The sequence below is a fragment of the Cryptomeria japonica genome, chromosome 3 (assembly GCF_030272615.1).
Source record: "Cryptomeria japonica chromosome 3, Sugi_1.0, whole genome shotgun sequence".
NCBI lineage: Eukaryota > Viridiplantae > Streptophyta > Pinopsida > Cupressales > Cupressaceae > Cryptomeria > Cryptomeria japonica.
The window spans coordinates 622,087,620-622,098,012 of record NC_081407.1 but is presented as its reverse complement, the minus strand read 5'-3'; positions in this window follow the sequence as shown (position 1 = coordinate 622,098,012).

Genomic DNA, 10,393 nt, shown 5'->3' with positions numbered 1-10,393 from the left:
GGTGAAAGTGATTCTTAATGAAGGATGACGCTCTTTTTAACCCAATTGGGAGAGTGAATTCATTATGGATGTAGTTTACCAAGTGCAAAAGAGGTTGTAGTCAAGGACTTACACCTCTTGTAAGAGAGAATCCTTGAACAAACAACAACAAATGCATACAAGGAATAACATCATGTAATAAATTTCACACCATCCACGAAATAGGAAAAAGTGGATCCTTAGATAAAAATAAGGAAAGATAATTGCCTCAATGAGGACTTACACAATCTTCTAGGAAGAGATTTGGACATAAGAAAAAGAAGAGATGTATGAAATCACTCTTGTCCCCATAGGAACAAGAGATAACATAGAAAATTAGGCTATTATGTTGCTTCAAAAATATGATTGCACTTGAAATTGTACCATCATGAATGACAATGAGCCCCTAGTAAATGAGCTACCAATGTCACATAATGATGAGCAACATAATAGCCATTAATGTTATTTAAAGACATGATGGATTGAATGAGGTATTTGAATATGACATGCTAAATGCTCAACTATAAGTGAGATCAAAAACATGTGTAAAATGATAAAAATTGAACAAGAAAAGTCACAAGAAATCTTAGGAGAGGGATGAGTGTAATTTATTAGAGCCTTATCCTTGGAGGAAAGGACTTTATGATGAATAGGAAATAAAGATTCATAAGTGGATTTAGAAATTTGAGGGGAGTCATAAAGAGATTTGTTCATCGCCAAGATTTCCTTATGAGGGGAATGAGAGTTGATAGAAGTAGAAGATGATTTAGTTGAAGTGAGATCATCATCACTACTAAATATAGCATTCACATTAAGAGATGGTCTTTTAGATGCTTTAGTGTGTTTGCAGGGATTATAGCCAAGTCCAAAGGCATAATTGTGAAAATTAGTCTCTAGAGGAACTTTTATCCCTTGTTCATGAGCACCACAACCATTTCCATGATACCCATGCTTAGCAAAAATGTGAAAACCACGACCATAACGATCAGCCATTTCAGGAAGAGAGGGTGGTTTTTCATAAGACAAAGAATCAAACTCTTCATAATTAGAGGTGTGAGGAGAAGAAGTTTGAGAGGTGGCCACAAAATTATTGCTCATAGGTTCAGGTAAGACTGATTGATCTCTAGTTTCTTCCTTCTCTTTAACTTTAAGATCTCTAGGAGGAACCCTATATTCACCTACAAAGATGGGATTAAAATCAAGGGATCCCCAATCGTCTTCTGCGAGAACCTTCTCAGGATCAAAAGCCTTTTCATGTGTAGATTCAAGTCGAGAAGAATCTTCTTCAGGAGCTCCAGACTCATCCAAAGAATTTTGATTATCAGAGGGTGATGATTCATCCATAGGTATTTTGTTTAAAGAGTCATCACTAGAAGAGGAAGGTTTAGAAGAACTCCCTTTGGAAGTAGATGTTTGTAAACAAGACTGAAGATTAGTATCACCTATCAAGGTATATGTCTTATTGTTATAAATAAATTTAACTTGCCTATGCAATGTAGAGGGGACAGCTTGCATACTATGAATCCAAGGTCTCCCTAATAACAAGTTGTACGTTAGATTTCCCGACATAACATGGATAGGAGTAGGCAAAGTAACAGGTCCCACTGTGATGGGTAAGGTGATAATACCTAATGAAGACTTAGCCACATTATCAAAGCCTCGAATGGGACGAGAGTCAGGCTCAATAAGGGATGTATCCACATTCATCTTATGCAATAGATTAATGCTACATACATTAAGGCTAGAGCCATTATCTACTAGTGTTCGTCTTATAGCCGTATCATTTATGATAACCACAATCATCAAGGGATCATATTGTTGTTGAATTTCACTAGTAGGCAACTCATCTTGGGTAAACACAATTTGAGCTTTAGGATTCATCACAGAGTTAACCAAAGATACTATATTACTAGATGTATTAGGTGGAGGAACATTCAAATCTTTCAAGGCATCTTGTAACATTCCATGATGAGCGGAAGAAGTTTGGATCAGATCCCAAAGGGATATCTTAGCAGGGGTAGCTTTAAGTTGTTCTATGAGATCATATTCCTTACCAAGAACTTGTGAAATACGTGGAGCTTGGGGAAGAATAGGTTGGGAAGGAGGAAGTGAAGTTGGGATAACTGGAGGAGGATTAGGTTGCCTATTGTTTCTAGTATTATAAGAATGGGCAACCGCATGATAACTCTCTCTAGTCAATTGCTTAGCATACTCATAAGGGCTCTTAGAGGAATAACCTCCTTGCACAGTAATAACAAGTTTCTTAGGAGTGCAAAAAGAATCATTAGCATAACCACCTTGAACCACTAAGATAGGCTTATTTAAAGGTTGAGAATTTTGAGAAGGACAAGCACCTTGGACAGTGAAGAGAGGTTTGTTAGGTGTTTCATTCACATGTATCAAATTGATTAAGGATGGTTTAGAGGAATGAACAAAAGTATTGGAAAAATTATTGATAGTCTTCTCTTGCACTAAAATCTTATCACGGATTAAATCAATTTTAGGAGAGAGACCAGGGGTAGGCATTGAAGTTCTAGTAGGAAAAGTAATACTAAGAAAGGTCATATCATCCTCTATCATCAAAGGATCTACATGGGGAATAAACTCTCTAGGAGAAGGATCAACATTACTCTCTAAAGTCTCACTTTTGAGAGGGAGATCTTTGAAAGAAATGTTAACCATCTTGCTTTGAACTAGGGTTTCCTTATGAGTAGAACCAAGTTGAGGAGAGGGAGATGCTTTATTTTTAGAGGGAGAATAATTGAGATTCAAGGAAGGGGAGAAACTATCAAGGGAGTTTCCAATCTTGATTTCATCCCCTTTGGCTAGGGTTCTCTCACGGGGTAGAGAATAATCTACACCTCCTTCTAATGGTTCATCCCAAATAGTGAGGTTGTTGAAAGGAATGTTTGAAGTATTGTCAATTTCGGGAGAGGAGATAACATTGTTTATTAATTCCTCATCCTTAGGAGGGAGAGCATCAATAGATGTGTTAAACTCATCCTCTTTCCTCAAAATATTTTCAATATGATCTTTAGGGGAGAGAGAATTAAGGAAATTGCTTATTATTTCATCTTCTTTCTCTAAGGGATGCTTATGGGTAAGACAAACTTTAGGAGAAGGGTAAGCATTTATCATTAATTCATCATCTCTAGTGGGAATTTTGTTGGAAAAGGAAATGCCATCACTAGGAAATGTAGGGATAATGTCATCTTCTTGCACAAAAGGATCCTCATGAAGGGAGTGTTTTTTAGGAGGAACATGAACATATTTCTCCAAAGATTCATGCTTAGGAAGGAGATCTTTGAAAGAAGTGTTCATAACCTCTTATTGCACTAACATGCCCCCATTGGAAGGACCAACTTTAGGAGAAAATAATTCAATGTCCATCAATACCTTTTCACTTAGAGAGGCATCATGGAAGGAAGGTGAAGTAACATTAAGAAAGGTGTTTATGATATCATTCTCTTCCTCTAGGATAGCTAAATAGGAAGGGCACATTTTAGGAGAATTATCAAGATCACTCTTAAAGACTTCATCCTTAGAGCATGGGAGAGTCTCAAAGGGATTGATAGAAACTATTTTAGGCACTAAAATGTTGTTATAGATGGGGGGAGGTTCTTTAGAAGAAGGAAAAATTGAAACAAGGGAAGCTAACCCATTATCACATCTATGAAATGAATGCATCATGACAACAATTTTCCTCTTTCAAATGATAACACATGCAAAATAGAAGGAAATGTTCAATGCAAGCACTTAAAATATAGATTTAGAAAATGAAATTTATGATTCAAATGAGTTCCTAAATCAGATTTCAAATTATTGATCCCAATTAAGCTATCCACAAGTTCAACTTTGAATTGAAAAATTAGGGTTTTAGCAAAAATTTCCTCTAAATTTTTTGAATCTTGCAAGAAATTAAAACTTGTAAATAGCATAAACACTCAATTTTTGAAAAATAAATCAGAATCAGAGAAGATTGGAGTTCACGTCGGGTTCACCAAAATGTGTGGGGGAAAAAGTGACACTAAGCAAACATGCCCTAATCTCACCTTTTGACACACATTTGTGGAATACGAAAGAGCCTAGAGGTATCACACAATTGGCTACTTCTTTTTGTGGAAGAGAGAGCCACGGGCTACCTATTAGGATTTCTATTCCTTTGTTGTAATTGAAAGATACAATGATGCAAGTTCAATTCCCAACCCCAAAGTGCAAGTATGAACTAACAACAAGATTGCAGAATTGAACTTAAACTATGGAAAGCTGTAAACACAAGGACAAGACAAGAATGCAAATGCGTACCCGGAGTTAAAATATGAATGAAAATGTTCGGGACGGGGGCGCGGGCGCCACTGTCCTGAATCTGCCCCTGAAACTGCTCCGAAAACTGCTGTTTTGCACCCTGAAAAGCTGTCAAAATGCTGAAACTTGCTGTCTGTCAGGAGGACCAGGGTGCCCAGTGCCCCTGTCCCAAGGACCAGGGCGCCCAGCGCCCCTGTCCTGGCAGGACCAGGGCACTCCACGCCCCTGTCCTAGTCTTTTGCTCTGAAACTTGGTGTGTTGTTTGGTCTCCGTCTGCTTCTTCCGGATCTGTAACTTGCAGCGTCGTCCGAGTCCCGAAACCTGCACTTATATCTGAAAAGGTGTTTGGGTGGCTATATAGGGTTTTGCCTTAGTCAAACCCCCACTTCGGTGATTTCCACCTCCACGAATAGCCAAGTTGTATTGTAAAATGTATTGTGTGTGCAGACCTAGTGTGTGTGCAAGGTCCTAAAATGCAAGAAAGCAAACTAGAGCAACCTAGAAAGTAAACCCTAATTGCTTGTAAATGATAATGTAAATGCTCTAAATCAAGATGCAAAGTGATCTAAAGCATGAATAAGTGATATATTGAAGCTTATGCAAAGACATGAAAACAACATGAAATCATACCCAACCCCAAGGGAGGGATACAAGCCAATCTTCAGTCGGTAATCTCCTATTGCTCTTCAATGTCTTCAAAGCCCTAAATGTATGAATGAAATTGATGAATGCTTGATGGATGGATGTTGAATGTTGTTGAAGTCTTCAAAGATCTGCTCTTTCGCTGCATAGAAGGTCCTTGAAAACAAAAATCCGGATCCTTTCAAATGAAGAAAGAGAGCTCTTATATATGAAACCCTAGGTCTTAATTTCAACTTTTGGCTGACCTAGAGATTGAATATCCCGCCAATTTCTTGGGGTTAAGCTTTATTTTATGATTGGATTGCGCTCCTAAAATTTCGGGAAAAATGTCCGGGACCATGTTGCACTCCGGGCGCCATGGTCCCGACAACTTTTCACCAAATTTTTAGGGCCGTCAGATATGATGATTTTAGAGAGAATCCCAAAGTTACAGGCGATTTCGAGATGTTTTGACCCCCGAAATCAAGCCCCCAAGTTCAAAATAGGACCTAATCAGGGTTTTTGATTATGTGATGTATTGGAAGAATAAAATGAAAGGGGCACACTTTAATGAAAGGGCCCAACTTTATAATGTGGAAGATGATGAAATAGGACCTTAGACCTAATTAATTTGATTAATTAAGTGCTAAAGGGGAAATGTAATGCAAAATGTAAAATGCGCCAAGGCGGGTGCTAAACTAGGTGTGAAATTGTACCACCCTAGCAAGTGCGTACAATTTACGACGCTACACAAAAGTACAAAAGTAATGAAACATTTGAAAAATCAAAAGATTTTCCACTTCAACTATCATGTTCTCATTTAATAATGTGCCTTGGGGTCTAGTTGAATATTTCTCCAAACATATTTGAATCAACTAAAATATTATTTATCTTATTGCTAATTATCTAGCACAACATATAAACTAAGACTATTATGATTAAATTTATTTATTATGACCTTGTTTAGCCATAAAATACACCTAAAGAACTTCAAGTTCTCACAAAAAATTAATTTAGACCTTTTTTGAAGCCCAATTTTTATTAACATTTACATCTTGGAGTCAATGACTTGATCTTGTGCATGACGCAAAGAAATTGTGCATGTTCACTTTGGTGTTGAATTCTTATTTTGATACATGCAATATTTATTTTTGAAATGAGTTGGTGTTTGTGGGCATTATTAGGGGACTTGGGAATTGATAGTTAATTTTCTCCACAATCAAACTATTAGGTAGACTAATTCAACAATTTTGAAAAGCTTTAATGGTTTAAAGATAGAAAATTTTATTCTTAGTGTATTGAAGCAAGATGATTAAGTCATGGGGGGGAGAGGTAATGCTTGAAATCTCCCTTCTATTGGGAGATTGTGTACACATAACCTCTTGGTCTCGTGGAAGCCGAAAAGTACTTCGATTCCCCCAACTCTGGTTCCACACTATAGAAATTTTTGGATATTGTCTTCCAAATATCCTTTGGTACAAAAGCATCATGCTCATAATAGAAAAAAGGTGGCCATGAACACATTGATTTCCTCCAAGTGTGGCCCAATAGGTTTCCCAGGAATTCCAAACCCAGTTAGTCCCTCTGGACATAAATTAGAGACATCACATCACACACTCCAAACATTGTTTTTTTGTATTGCATACTTTCTATGTATTTATCACCCTTTAACACTTTCCTCTTCTTTTCTCCAATTTATCTCTTCTAGGAAGCTGATGAGCTTGTTTCCATGTCATTCAAGATAATGTATGATTGCTTTCTTTTACGAAATTTACTTGCACATGAGTCTTCAACTTGTATGTTCCACTTCCACACAGATATAAATTTTAATTCATGCTTAGATGATAATTAAATAAAATAAGCATTTGTAAAGAAAATATTTACTCATTGGATGTTACATATTATCTGACAGAAAGATCCTAGATCCAATTCTTGGAGAAAGGAAACATCATTGATAAACTTTTTTTCAAATAACACTGAATCAAATAAATAAAAAATGTTTCATGTAATTTTTAAAAGTAGAAATCATGCAATGCTTTCATGCACTGACGGAAAAGTCGTCTAACCCACACCATTATCCATAATAGAACAAATCACTATAATAGGCTATTATAAAGAATCTATACAAAAATATGAAAGAACATGAAATTACTATTACAAACCCATAAACCATTAAATAGTGAAAATAGATATAAATTTGTAAATGTCTCCCTACAAACACCACAACCATAACCAAAACAAAAAAAATTCTTACCCACAAAAACTAAGTAGCTAGTGAGTTGCAAGTCTGCAACATCTCTCAGATGATCAAACCATTTCTTAATTTTGTTCTTCTGATTAGTCAATGGATTTAGTTGAATGTTCAATTTTTCTATTTGAAGCCTTATGTTTCCTTCTGCATCATTCTTCATGTCTATAGTATTGAATAGTTGTACAATTTGTGATGCTATAATATCTATGTGACCCTTAATAATATTCTTAGTATATTTAGGCCGTTTCCTTTAAAACATGTATGTCACCACTACATCCTTTACACTTTTCTAAAAAAAAATTGTGCTTTCTTGTAGTTGGATATGTGTTGTTGCACATCTATTCACCAAAACTTCTAGTCTTTTCTCTTCCACCTTCTTCTCTACATACTTCAAAAATTTGGCTTCCAATTTGAAAGAATGTTCCTTAAATCCATTAAGCATCAATTGTTTTTTCTCTGCACTTGACGAAGACTCATCCAAAAATACTTCTAGAAGTCCTTCATGAAGGACTTTCATTGCATCATTAATAAGTTATGATCCCTATATTTGAGACTTAATAAAATTCTTGTGAGTAGAATGGTGAAGTTTATCACCCAAACAAATCATATGCAAGGGAGACAATCACTTAAGGTCCATCTAACCTTGAGACATTGATGCTCACTTCAGCATGTCACATCCTAAATTGACAAGACTCATGATTGGGACCCAAAATATGACCCCTCATTTCTTGCCTCATGTGTGAGAAAAAATCAAACACTTTATGTATGATTAGGTATAAAAGGAAGCCTACCCTGTCATTTGAAGGGGTCTACCTACAATTCAAGTGATCTCTTAATCATAAAATCAATTCAATTCCAAGTGAACAAGCATTGAAGGAGAATTCAAGTTAAAGAAAAACATTCATGATCAATAGTCTGCATGACATCCTAAAACTTTGTGTGAGGATTCAAGAAAGATTCATCAAGGTATCATGTTCAATTTTAAGCATTTTTATATTATATCTAAAGGGATCATTTTAAAGAGGGAGGAAGAGATCTTTTCCTAAAGATGTCTACCTCCAAAAATAGAGGAGATATTTAATAAAGATATCATCTTTTAAATTAAGAAATGGGTAGGAGATTAAGAATACAAACCTTCCATATTGCACACTTCAAGGTATATTCAAACCTATTTGACCTAGGAAATCCCCCATCAACAAACCTATCTTTGTCATTTTGTGTGTAGGAAATTGATTCAGGAGTAGCGTGTGAAGAATTTGGCAAAGTAAATGATGACAATCAAACTCAAATTTTGATGGCATGAAAAGCAGAAGAGTAGGCCAGTTCACACCTCCTAGTCCCAAGAATTTTTGACAGCCTTTTGATAGTAGATTCTGTGTACCATCCTAATCCAAAAAGAATTCATTTTGTCTACAACCGATAGTCATTGCTAAAATCAGTTTAAAGTGTATTCATTTAGGGACCTTTCATAAAATATTCTCAACTTACACATCATAAAAGGATCTTAAAATATTCATTGTTTATAATGATAAGAATTTGGTTGTTCCATACACCTTCCTTTACGATTTTAAAAATATCATCGACCAAAATATTGTACAGCAATAGTATGGAGTGCATTTCATCTATTTTATGCCCAAAGATTTCATCATACCACTTTCTTTTCAAAGGAGATTGATCGATTGCGTTGTTTGGGTAATGCATTCCAAATAGATACAATAGAATACCATTTATCTATCTTGAAAGCCTTTTATCATGATGGCATTAAATTAAAGTTCTTTCTCTATTTTCTGGTGATCTCTGGAGAAGAGGTTGCATTGCATCAACCTGGGATACATTTAACTTGTGTTTTATTTGCGAAAATATATATCCTAGGTCGATGCAATGCAACCTATGCTCCACCAATACCAGATAGAAGAGAAAGTACTTTAATTTAATGCCATCAGGGTAAAATGCTTTCAAGACATATATTAGGTATAAAAGGAAGCCTACCTTGTCATTTGAAGGGGTCTACCTACAGTTCAAGTGATCTCTTAATTATAAAATCAATTCAATTCCAAGTGAACAAGCAATCAAGCATTCATCAAGCATTGAAGGAGAATTCAAGTTGGTGAGGGTGCATTTGGAAGACCAAAGGACTCAATGAAGCCATTAAAGACTTTTGAAGGTCTTAGGAGTGAAGATCCAATCAATTATGATGTCTTAAAGTCCATTATGGCCTTTAATGATGAAAATTGTAATAATTTTGTAATTTGTACTAAACGGCTTGGTAAGGACCTTAGGACCAACAAAAAGATGTAATAGGAATTTATGGCTTAGGGAGTCTAGAAGAGTTTAGGCAAGTTAAATAAATCATTTCATGACCTTGGGTGTTAGCAATTAATATTTTTCGATCAAATGGTTGGTGTAATGCTTTGTATGGCAGAGAATGCTGGTGTACGGACTCGGACAAGCAATAACAGCAAATTCTTGTTTTCTTGCAATTTTTTGGTGTTTTGGCTTATGTGGTAACTTTTTCTTGAGTGTGTATTAAAATTCCTAATACATTGAAGAGACCTTGAACATCTTATTTGCAGGGAAGATGCACTGATAATCCATTTGTCTCAGACTTTAGACTAGTTGCATTGACTGTTCTAACAAATTTATGCAATTTGGCATTTGATTTGGTTGATTTATAATAAGAATGGTCATTCCATGAATGTAAAAGGCCTCATATTCATGGTATGGCACTCCTCTAACATTTACAATAAAGTAATAACAGGTTGATGTGCAGATTGGGTGGAGAATAGGGGTGATCAGCAAAATAGTGAATGCAAGAGTGGAGAAATTGCTTGCTAAGGAGCAGCAGTAGCAAATCCGCCTTAAGGAGGGGCACATTTTATTATTGAAAGTTTTTATACATTTCAAATGAAAGGTTAATCCATCATCATTTGGATGGTATAGTGTTTGGAAGAGGGGTATATGAGAAACCCTACTTTAAGGGTTTTGTGAGAGGCTAAATAAGGGATTTTGCATCTAAGAAGGTTAAAACTTGTAAATAATTGCATTTTCCTGATTTTTTAATCATATTGGATGAATTTTGAGATTTTTGGAGTCAAGGAGTTAAAACATTATATACTTCCTTTGTAAAATTGTCATTTTTGGAGTCCAAAAATAGTGCATAGTTACAAGACAGCATATACTTTCCAAAGCAACCATATG